Genomic DNA, 12,944 nt, shown 5'->3' on the forward strand with positions numbered 1-12,944 from the left:
AGAGTAAGACAAGAAGGACACTCATACTACTGCAAATATTTGTCAAAGCTGTCTGATTCATCCCCCATGGACAACAAATATTTTTAAGAATTCCCTGTGATGCACGTGTAAACTATCAGCTTCCCAGTTCCCACTGCTATCAGTCAGATTCTTCTACATCTCAGAATGAAACCCAATGGTAGTAGCTTCAGCCTTTTTTTTCTCACAAAGAAAAAAAAAGGATAAATTTAGCTAATTTAGAATATGCTTTCATAAAATGAACCCAATTAACCTGCCTGTAGTACATTTCATATTATTTCCAAGTCCATTCAGTGAAGCTTGTCACTAGTTTAAAATTCTATATCCATTTGGGAAGTATTAAAAAGTGCTTAGGTTTGCTTCATAATAAGTCAAATTCCCATTAAATTGCTGTTTTAAGTCTCCTTCAGCTATTTCTTATATTAAAAATAATTCTGAATTAAGAGTATGAGAAAAGAAGAGAATGCATTTTTTCTTAATCATTTTTTGTTCTTCATGACCCATGTACATTAATGGAGTTTTAATTTGTTGTAACACCTAACTTTTACACTTCATTAAATCTATGTGCCAATAATTACGGGCCTTATTGATTTCTTGTCTTTTTAGCTATTCAAGAACTCTTCAGGATTTGTCTCCCCCTGGATTGTTTTTCTCACATTGAGATGTCGCTGCTAATCTTTCAAAAGAGAGATTGAAAACATTTCAGCTTTCTGTAATACATTCTCATCTTCTTTACCATGTTGCAATTAATTAGATGAACTCACAAGACTTTTTCCCATGCATAGAATAATTCACAATTTTCTATGATCATTCTTCTTTAGCAAAAGATTAAAAAAATCTCAGTGATTTTACAATATGCAACAGAGTACATTTGTAGCACAACGATTTAGTTTTTTACATTAATTCAGAGCAAAATAACCCAGTCAGACAGATAAGGATTGCACAAATAAGGATTAATATTCAAAACCAAGGAAAGGATTTAAACTGCCAAAACAGAATGCAGGCAGATAATAGTTCCCTATATACAAAGTACTGACTTCTTTTAGTTTATTGGCAACCTAATCATGTAAGTGTCTAAACTCACTAGGCATAGCTGATTTGACCTAGAAGCTTCATAGAAGTACAATTACATACAACAAAAGTCTAGAGCAAATCAAACCCAAGCATGCTGGAAACTAAACTCATCCACAGCATGTGAGATCTAAAAGCTTGACAGAATAGAGTTGTTTCTTTTGGAGGACTTAGAACTTTTTAGGGTATATTAACATGCTAAGCTTACTGTGTGGTTTTGCTACTACTTTTGTGTCCTTTTTTGTGGCTTTTTTTGTTTGGTTGGTTTTGTTTGTTGGGTTTTTTATGTTATGTAACCGTGTAACTCAGAACGATACCTTGCTACAAATATGCACGTTATCTAACTTCTACTAAAGTTTGGAAGTATATCACTTTGAAATGTAAGCATATATTTAGTAAATTTACTGAGGACTGAAAATTCTTAGATCTGCCCTTCTGTCATGGTTTGAGATAGCTCCAAAATCCGATTCCCTAGCTCCATCCCCCCTCCCACATCTCAACCCAATGTGAGATGGGTTTTTCCAGACAAAACACAACTAGACTCAAAGTGGGGGAAAGGGAATATATTACAATGACTGTACAAATAAATACTATAACACATTATACACACAATCACAACTATCTCTACCATGACATATAGTATTTACAATGGATCAGATCTCTTCTCCCCTCCAAATAAAAGTCCAGGAGGGAAAGAAGGACAGATCCCTTCCAGTCTCTCAGGGTAGCAGCTTCTTCTAAGGCAGCAGGTTCTCCTCATCTCATGTATGCAGCCTTAACTAGATTGTTGTAGCTGGATCTCTGTTCAATACACACAAGGGGGTCTCCAAGCCCCTCGGTTCTCCTTCGGTCCAAGCGAAGGCCTCGCCTGTGGGCTACCAGCAGGGACCAGACTCGCGTCACCACAGGTATATCACGAAATGCAGGGGCATCTTCGTGAAAGTCCCTTCCTCAGGGGATTCAAATTCCCCTTTGCAGAGCTCTGTGCTCTGTCTCAAGGCTGCTAGCTTAGCAGCAGCAGTGAGGGGGCCCAAGGTCAACCCCCCTGCATTCTTTCTCCGTCCCGGTCCAGCTTCAGGACGCCTTTGAGCTTCTCAGCTCCTCTCTGCAGTGCATGCTGCACTTCAAGGCTCTTTCAAGTAAGAGTCCATCATCTTCCTCCTTTCCAGGAGGTCTCAAAGGAGTTTTAGGGGTTTGGTACAGTTCCTACCCCCAGAACTCCGAAGTTCTGCTGCGGGCTCTCTTCTCCTCAAATCTCCTTCCAGGAGTCTTCTCTGCGGTGCTGCATGTCTCTGTTGCTCTGTCTTATCTCTTCTGGCTCTCTGCCACCGCTTCTCTGGTCAGTGCCAACTCGGTTGCTTTTCTCCGGCCGCTGCCCAGTTTGGAGAAAACATCTCCCAGCTCACAACTACAGGTACCTAGCCCAGCTTTATGCTGTTCCAGGTCCCTGTAGCCCCCATCTGGGGCTGGGGGGCCCCAGAGGCCCCGAGGGGCTCCGGGTCCCTTTCCTCATGGCTCCTACAACAACAACTACTACTTCTAACAACTCAAACTACAACTCTTCTCTTCCGGTGCTTGTGATATGTTTACATTTCTGCAGGAGTGCTCATTGGGTAGAACTTCAAAACTTCCAGGGGTTTGCACCCCTGGGGGTTACCACTTTTCAGCCTCTGGGGGAAAACAAGGTTCAAACCACTACACCTTCTTAACCTAAATCTTCATATCCAGTGCTCATGACCCTCACCTTTTGAACACAAGTCTCCTTACCTGTACACTTTCAAATCCCAGGCTATCACAAAATCTGATCCGTCCTTTCTTAATAATTGAATCTTTCTGTCCATGTTCAATCCATATTTTTTTCTTTCAACTCAAATCAAAAAACAATTGCACCCTGATGCATTCTCGGACCCTGATATTTCAGGTTAAAGCCACAGAGAAGTACAGGACTCTTAAGTAAAAGGTAGGTAAATGTGTTACAAAATCTCACACTTGTATTTCAAAACTCCATAATGACTGTATTTTGATACATAAACCAGTATTTGATTTCTCATGAGGCAGATTAAATCAGTATTCAGGATGCATTTTCTTTAAGTTCTATAGAAAATGCTGTTTAATATCTTAACTTCATGATGCAACTTCATGGGCTCAGTTGATTATCAGGTATGGAATACTTGATAATAGTGGCATTGTATTGCTTAGGACAATGGCAGTGATGTCTGATATCATTTGCCTCTAAACTGTTCAAACATAAGCACTTAATATGTATACTCAATTTTGAACTTTTAAATGTCATTTACCATTCTGCTTTTTGTAAAATAGTCATTAGTGGAGCCAGAATGAAACATAAGATGCTTTCCAGACAAAACTTTCACCTTTGAATAATGTTATTATTATTGTTATCTTTTCCTGAATGATTTCTGGAAAATGGTGAGTTGTTTAAAAAGTATATGATTTGCTCACAGATAGTGTTTCTGGGAAATCCAGGGAAATAAAATAGTGAGGAAAATTTAGGCTGATTTTTTTCAGCCTGTAAAACTTAGGCTTTCCTTGTTGAGACAAAATGACTACAGAAGAATACATCCTCTTTATCAAGTGTGAGTCCATATTGTCTCATATTCTGAGCTCCGGACCACTTCAGAGTGAGGGAAGATTGTCAGGACCTTAATGCCAGCTCCAGTCCTCTTTCAGATGCACAGCCCAGAACTGACCTAAACAAAGCCTGCTGTGCTACAACCCAATACATAGAAGATACTCTTAGTTTTGAAGTATTATACTGAACATCAGTGGAAGCTGAAGGGCCCAAGCACAATGCATGGCAAGAAGAAGGGGAGTTTAGACAGTTTATATCTTCATTTCTCAACACATGAGTCAGGAATTAAAAGGAAATGTTTATTGGTTGCAAATTAAATTAAGTAAAATTTCCCAAATCAAGGCTATTTTTACCAGCAACAAAACTCACCTCAAAAAGGTGAATGGAAAAAGTATGGTCATGAGACTTGGCATGCTTGAGCCTGGCCATATTGCCCTTTGACAATGTAATTGGAGGTTCATTATTCTAGGGATGTGCTACATAAGTAATCAGAGACAACCTCTATTAATAATTGATTAGTAGTCATGCTAATATTCACTGGTGCTTTTTCTCCTGAGTGGTTATCAAAAAGCAAATTATAGTACAGCTTTTAGAACAACTGCAGTTTTCACTAGCACTTGGGGAAAGCACAGTACAAAGTTTTGCACTGTGTGATTTAGTATGAATACTTTTTCTGTTCTGCTTCCATGAGTAGCTATGGTGCTCTTCATTAACTGTAATATGACATTAATACCAACTAATGATTCTAGTGTGCTATCACTGGTGGATGCAGAGGTGTGATCGCGGATGTAAAAACAAACTTTTTTTTTCCCCACTCTGGATAACTCAGCATTTCTTGAAGTAACATTGAAACACCCATCTCCATGTCTCTTCAGATGTGGTCGGATTTTAGCAGTTCATTACATGGGTACCACTGATGAAATATGTGATTATTATTTCAGTTGAGTTTATACCACGTTCCAAGTACATTTGGAATCACAAAAATAAGTTGAATGCTATCTTCACGACTGAGGTATCTCTAAACCATTTACTTCAGCACTTGAAAAACTGACAATTTTTTTTAATTACAATATTCACTTAATAACAAGATATATGAAAACTAAGAAAATATATGAAGACATATTGGTCAGGTGCATCTACTATTGATTTTATCAGCACTTGTATGTGTTCAGCATCAAGAATACAAATGAAGGCTGTGGATTTTCTTCATATCTTTCATTTTGAATAACTAAACCATACTATGTTTAACATTTCAGAAACTAGGTGGTCTGGGATAACATTCTACAGACTCTTTTTATTTTGGTGTTGGCTCTAATTCAAGATATGTGGCTAAACAGCATTGCTAGCCAATAAATTTCTTTTACAAAATTAAATAAAATGCTGGTCCTGCCCTAACTTCTGGTAAGTCATACTCAAATGGGGCACTATCAACACAGAAACAAGGATTGAGCAAATGGAGCAGCCATAACACTTCACTAATCCTGGAGTTGCCTCCTGTCTCATGACTGAAACTAATGTGCAATACACTTTAGGAAAACATGCTCATTTTTCCTCATGGGAAATACTTTGCCTTCCTATCTGCAGCAGAACATGTTGACTTATTGTTCACTAATTATGGAACTAAAGAGCAACTCACTGTTCCCTCAGGATTAGTGAAAACTTTTGTCTATATTACTATCATTCTAGTTATATACTAGGGGCCAAGCCAGGAGTGAACAGGCAGTAGTGATGAGAGTGAAAAGACAGTTGAGGTATTTCCTAATTTTTGACTGCTTGACTTTCAGCAGTAATACTGAATTTTTAATGCAATTTTGTTTATAACTGTAAGAAATTGAATTAGTTTACTTGCTTGTGTGTCTATTAGCTGTCTTTTCAAAGCAGAGGATCAAATCAAAACAGAAGTCCTTTTATTTGTTTTTCTTCTTTTCTCTTTAGAGTGATGTAACATTCCTGTTTCTTTTATAGATTTGTCAATCATTCTTTTCAGCATTCTTATCCTTGTTTGTGGCATCTGAATTCTGTTCGCTTAAAATTTGAGTCTTTTTTCTTATCATCACTTGTCCAGTACTTCTTTTGAGCTCCAAGTATAGGTCATTATTATGTTGTATGTGATCTTTCATTTCTTTCCATGAGTAGAGAGTGTTGAGTTGAGGTCATTGATCATATGTACTCAATTCTGGAACTGTTGCACATGTCAAGGTTACATTCCAATTCTAATTTCAAGTATTCTTTTAATTTTCAGCAACTGTTTTAGTGAAATCTGTTTTTGTCACTTTTATAGTTTTCTAGGATTAAATCTCTATAATTCTTTTATAGCTATGGCTATATAAAATGAATAATACTGGGGAAAAATAGAAGTAAATGTTACAACATATATATTTATTATTGGTGTATGGGGTAAAAGGTATCATATTTTCTAAAAGTGAGTAGCTATATATACATAGCTACATATATATACATTTATGGTCCACTGATAAACTGAATATATTCACCTTCTTATTCAATGTTAGCTAAAGCTTGTTTTCAGAACTGTATAGTATATTTAAAAAACCCCTACAATGATATTTAGTATGCATAACATTTTTTGTTACAGATGATTTTCACAAACTTTTCTTTGTACAAGTGGCAAAATGTTATGATTTTACAAGTGACTTTTCTTCTGAATGCAGTGCTTTCCTTGTCTCCTATGATAGTCTGTTCAGATTTAGTGAAGTTTAGATAATATTAAAAATAACCTTTTTTTCCCCTTTCTCATCCATATTCCTTCAAGATTCCTTCACTGAAGCTAGAGTCCTGCCAGACCATGGAGACATAGTGTGGGTTTACTGAGAAGAAATGTTTGTTGCCACAAGGCCTCTATGTGAAGAGGTAGAAACAAACACTTTTTCCCTAATAGAGCTCCGTGGAGCTGAATTCCTCCCAACCTATAGGATGTTGACAGACAGGCATTTTTGATTTCTTCCTTTCAAAACAACTTTCAGGCATCATGTAGGTGAGCAGCTATAAGACTTTAGGGATGAGGATTAAGGCAACAAGGACAGTTTCATCAGGAAAGTCTAGATCAATACATGACTCCGAAACTGCTTGTCATGTAGAAGTTAAATAGGCAACTATCTAGAAGTTAGGCAATTTTGTCCTATGTATAGGGCAAAATTGCAACAAAAGCAGTACGAAGATGAAAAAAAGAAAAATCTTTCACAATAAGTAGAGTTTGTTTGTAATTCTGTGCCTTGATTCAGTAGGCTACCTAGAATAGCCCAAGGAAACAATACCAGCACAAATAAACAGATTATAACATAGCCTCTGTATATGTCTGAGTAGAATTTGTCTTTGTATTTTCCTGTCATAACATACCGTAAATGTTACTGTGAGCCATACGTGATCATTTTTACAAACTAGATTATTTAGGGAGATACTCCAATATCTTAATTACAGATGGTGGCAGCTGAATTATGTAAGGCTCTTCTGCTGTATTGGTAATTTCTCACTGAGCTTTTTTAAAACTTTTTATTTGAATGTTTTTTGTTGAATTACATTAGTATTTCATAAGAAAGACAAAATGTACAGAGGAGTCTGACAGGAATGTTAGTTTCTAAAACTACTGAAAAGAGCACAGTCTGTTTCAACATTCTTTGCAAGAAGTATGGACAATTATGTACTGAGGCTTTGTGTTATGGATCATTTACTCAATTCTTCTGGAATGGTAGTTGTAATAGACCACATTCTTATATCCTTTCACTAAAAATTTATCTGCAGAACATTCAACACAGAATATTTCTCATAAAACATTAACTTTGAGAGCACTGAAAACTGAGGGATTTTAAACTTTCATTCAGTCCTGTATTTTTTTTTATTAAATGTATATGCATATATGTAATGCAGATACATATTTATATGCACAATTTAGTGCATATGTACATATTTAACTGCAGAATTAAATTTAAAAATAAACTAAAAACTAAAACTCTCTTTAAATAAAGTGAAAATTTAAAACCTAAACTCTTGGTTTTGCTTTAAAAAAAAGCACTTTATCTTCCTAGTGTATGTCAGTTTGGTCATGAGTTATTAATTTCCCCTGTAACTCTAAGGGATAGTGATTCTTTGTTTTTCTATACACAGAAGTTTCTATAAACTTGAACATTCAATACTTTGTGCTGTCTTGTATGCCTGAAAGGGATCTTAAGGGTTTCATTTCACAAAATGTTGTCACCAAACTACTTCCGAGGACCTATGTTCTGCTCAGAAATGGTGTTGAAAGCCCGAGGGTTAAAATAAGAGCTTGCCTATCTAACTGCAGCGACTTGTCAGATTCCATAAATATTTCCCCTAAGGTTCTTAGGGCTTCTGCTTGCTTGCAAAACTCTCACCCCGGTTTATAGCTGATAACCATAACTTTCCAACAAAAGAATTAAAAAAAGACAAAAAACTCAAGTTTTGAATGCAGTGATAGGTGAAGAGGGATTTTTTTCCTAAAGTTATATCTGTAAGAACTGTTGGAATCTTTGTTTGTTTATGCTACTTTCATGTGTAGTTTGAGGTACAGTTGACTGCCTGGTAGCAGGTTATCAGAATTTTCTCTAATAAATCCATCCAGAGTTGTAGTGTACTGACCAGTGCCTTTGATCTCCCCTACTTCCTTTCAAGGAAGTTTATATTCCCATTCTGTGAACTTCTGCTCTGTAGATATAAGTTTTGTAAGATAGGGGAAATGATTTCTTACCCACAGTGAATAGAGGAATGTGTAGCTCTTTATGGACTCTTTGGGATATAATACCTACTGTATAGCTGTAAAGCATTAGGTCAACAGCCCAGATGATTCCTTTAAAACCTTTGTTACCCTGAGACTGGGAAACAGAGTAAATCTTCTTCACCAGGCTGACACAGATAGTCTTTAGGCAATAACTGTTGGATTCAGTTTTCCCAAGACAGGTATCAGCTCTGATATTTTGCTGCTTTGTTATTGAAACAATATCTATCTAATGAAAATATTCAGTTTTAAGAGTCAAATATACTTTCCTCAATGTAAACACGAGAGTTTTTCAGATTATATATAGAGATGACACCTCCTTCTTTCCCTTAGTCACACTGATCAATAAGGCTTCAATTTTTTGCTATTTAATACTACCAAATTTTAGATTACGTTAACATCTTTTTCCATCAGTTATTTAGCTCGTCTTTAAATATTTAACTGAAATGGATAGTAGTCCACTGTATAGTCCTAAAATGAAGTTTTGTGGTGCATGTAAAATCACTTGTAGAAAAAAAAAATTATTTCAGTGATCTTTCACTAACAACGAAATAGCATTTGAACTTACAATTTCCATCAATCATAGCATTGCTTTCATTAGTTTTCTGAATTTTATAATGCAATTATCCCACAATGGTAGCGAGGTCTATCTGTATCAGTAAGCATTTAGCATTTTGACTTTCTAAATATATAAATATACATACTTAGGAATTAGTGGAAAGTTGTTAGGTCATTATGTTGTTCACTGAGAGTCATTTGGGAAGTCTAAGACTCTACATGATTCTCATTAAGTGAAATATCTGCAGTGATAATACATTATTGTGTCATCGGCTTAAGAAATTGGTATAAATTAACACTTTAATATTTGACCTAATATTAATCAGTACAATATAAACTATGTGAAAATTGTGTATATCAGGATTAATAGATTTTCCAAACTTGTCTGAAGCTAAATTTGAAAGTACTCCAAAAGAATATTTTAGTGAAAAATCTTCACAACAACGGTCTGCATTGTGGAACCCAGTTCTAACCACGGGATCCCTCTGGATGCTGACACACAGGGACAACATTTTTTGTCCCTGTGAGACCTACTTTCTGGGATGCTAAATACGTATTTTTCGACCAGAAATACATGCATACCACAGTTTAACTTCTCTCCACATCTAGACAAGGATGGGCATGAGGCAGAGGGTTGCACTGTGTCTCATTTGCCTGTTTGTACATAAGTTGAGCAAATTACTGACCATCAGGACCAGGGATGTTCCCAAACTGTGAGAAATCACTTCAGTTCTATTTGTGTCTCAAAGTAAGAAAGTAAGTAAAGGTAATCAAAGTAGGTAAAGGCAATCAAATTGTATCTGGTGTATCAGTACATTCTTCAGTTAGAAATTTCTATATTAACTATTGGATTATTAACTAAACTGTTAAATATGTTAAAAAGTTTTATATTAATATACTTCTTCCTGAATACCTCAGTAATTATTTTTTCTTATTCCCATATGAAGCACACATTTACCTTTAAAAAACAGTATTGCATGACTAGCCTGTGAACTGGAGGACAAATCAGAATATGAAACATGTAGCAACTCTTGCGAACTCTTACTCTTGTTTAATAGCCCTTATTCAGGAGTCTTGCTGACCTTAATAAAATTCATGATGCATTTATGTATTAGTGATGTCAGAAAGACTGATCTGAAGACATTCTGGAGTGGCAAATAGCTCTGTTTTTTGTCCTAGTGACAACATTTCTAATGAGCCTGCAGGCTTATAGTCCTTTTCAGCTCTAATTGTGATCTTGCTTTCTTGACATTAAGACAGCAATGGCAGTGAGGTCAGGGCTTCTGTGTTGATCTCTGCAGCACTGACCTCAGTAAAGGTATCCTCTAAGGTGATGACAGGAGTCTCAGAGGTAAAACCTTCCCTACCACTGCCCTGCCTGGGACAACAACAGAGGCTTCCATAAGTGAAGGTGAGGATTTGGTGCCCATTACCTAGAAGCTGAAGGAGCTCAGGACCTGCGTTTACTCATGTGTAAACAGGAGACTTACCTGCCTGTTTTGCTGCATGTAGCTCTTTAATTTGCAGATTTGTAGTTGTACACAGCAGGACCTGGCTGGTGGTTGCCTGTTCCTTCACACCCCAACAGTTTTTATCCTACCTGGTGCTCAGGCATTGTACCTGAAGGACAGAGGTAACCTGCCAGTTCCAAATGTTACCCTATCATTCCCATTTATGTGTTATTAAGTACAGATGTGTTCTGCTCCTTACAGTGCATGATGTACCAAAGGCATGAGGATGGAGTTAATAGTCTCTCCCATGCTCCAGAGGAGTCTTTTGTTCCATCATGCAGTGCCCTCACTCAACAGAATGTTTAGAAAGTTCTTCCACTGGGTACAGGTTCAGCTCTGAGGTCCCAGCTGCCATAACTCCAGGTCCTGTTGTCTATCCGCTGACCTCCAGAGAGGATATTGTCCAGAGAGCAGGAAGGGCCATATTACCTAACATGAGGAGATTTAATATCCAAATAATCGGTAACATCTGTAGCATCTGTAGATACCTGACACCTAATTATTGTTTGTGTCCTTCTAGATATGAGAGAGAAATACAAACTGGACTCTGTTTTCTGGTTCAGGTGACAGGCCCGCTAAAGCACTACATATCAGTAGACCTGTCACTTAGATAACTCTGTTTCCTCTAGGAGCTTCTGGGTTCGCAGAGGAGTAAAGATGACTCAGGATGATGCCTGGAGTGTCAGGGTTCTCTACTTCAAGAGATTTAGAACAGACAGAGGTATATAAGTCTGCTTTTCTGGGTTGAGAGAGAAAGAAGCTTAGTGAAAATGGTAAACATTTTAATATTGCCAGAATGCTTGAAGGTAGACTCCCCAGTGTGCTTTCTTCATTCTGTGTGCTGGTGTAGGGCACAGTGAGGCATTGTGTGAGCAGGATTCTGAAGGCAAGAAAAGACCAGAAGTGAGCTGCTGAGGTTTCCACCAAGGAAATGTCAAATTTGTGCCCATGACCTCATAGCCTATATGTGTGCATGTTAATTAGTTACCAGGGCAAGTCTTGTCTGTAGGTATTTTTTTTTTATTAACATATCTTTTGGAAAGGAGAAAGGTAAGAGAGACAGAGCTGCCAAGTACCTTTCCCAGGGAAAGAGATAACACTTTCAGTGAAGAAATTTTTCTTAATATCCAATCAGAGTCTCTCCTGGAGCAACCTGAGGCTCTTTCTTCTTCTTCTATTGCTTGTTACTCGGAAGAAAAGACCAGTCTTCACCTTTCTACAACTTTAAGTGGTTTGAGAGAGTGATAAGATATTCCCTAAGCCACTCCTCATCAGATTTGTGTTCCATATCCTTCACTGACTTTGTTGTCCTTCTCTGGACAGGTTCCAGCACCTCAATGTTTTTCTTGTAGTGAGGATCCCAAACTGGAAGTGAAAGAAAGGCCCTGTGCCTGTATAGATTACAAATCTAAGAAAAAGTGACTACCCTGTGTGAACACGTTGTACAGCTTCCACTGGCTATTCAGTGTCTGTGGTGTTTGCCAGCTCCCTATCTCCTCTTTATTTCTCCTTCTGCTGTATTCTGTACTGTATATACTGTGCTTTGCACTCAGAGCCCTTCCACCTTTGCTGTGCTAGGAGAGTAGCTTTGCAGTGTAAGGATATGAATGAAGAACTCACCATGTAATGTGGGGTGTGAACCAGTCTCACAGAGCAAACTGGCAGTGTGTGATGTGCCTGGTGTAAAGCCTTCCACTGAGCCAGTCATCTCAATGAAGTAAGGCTTTGCAGAATGGTGCCCTTCAGGGGGTCTTCTTGCTGGGGACAGAAACACCTCTACATCTTCTTTCTTATAGGAAGTGTCTGAGAGGGAAAATTCACTGAGAGAGTGTCAGTGCTGTTCATAGGGATCTATCTGATGAGCAAAGATGAGTTTTCCAAAGTTTTTCTGGAGAAGGGAATAGTAACAATTGTGAGGAAGGGAGCACGATGAAAAGATGCATGTCAGGATATGGGAGGAAAGGTTTTGATGCAAATATCTCAAAGAGGGTGTCCTGTATGAGAGATCCAATCACAGCTGCATTGGAGCTAAATTGTTGGACTACTATTTGGGGACTGCAGAGTAGGAAGAGATGTCTCTAGATGCAAAGTGCGAGTCTAAAAACAGATTTAGAAAAATGCTGAGAACTGCTATTTGAAGCCTAATCAACTGGCTCATCAGTAGCCAGTAACAAGTTTACATTTTGCATAATATACCCTATTGTCAGGAGATTCATTAAATGACCAACTGGTTTAGGTAACAAAAAATTACTGTTTTGAAAGGCTTCATACTTCAAGAGTTTAACAGAAATATAAGATAATACAAAGAAAATATTTCTTACCAAGCTGCTTCACTTTCCTTCTGGAGTGATAACATAAAAATGATGCATTTGTCACTTTCTCAAGTACCTAATGTTTCTAAGTGAAAGAATTTTAGTCAAATCGGGCAAAAGATTATAAGAAACATTTT

At 37.3% G+C, this 12,944-nt stretch overlaps 1 protein-coding gene across 2 annotated transcripts in view; it reads left to right on the plus strand.

Moving 5' to 3' along the window:
- MGAT4C (MGAT4 family member C) overlaps positions 1 to 12,944 on the plus strand; it is a 323,806-nt gene that overhangs the window by 271,152 nt on the left and 39,710 nt on the right. The window lies entirely within an intron of this gene.

The sequence above is a fragment of the Corapipo altera genome, unplaced genomic scaffold (genome assembly GCF_003945725.1).
Source record: "Corapipo altera isolate COAL_440 unplaced genomic scaffold, ASM394572v1 1, whole genome shotgun sequence".
In the NCBI taxonomy this organism is placed as follows: Eukaryota; Metazoa; Chordata; class Aves; order Passeriformes; family Pipridae; genus Corapipo; species Corapipo altera.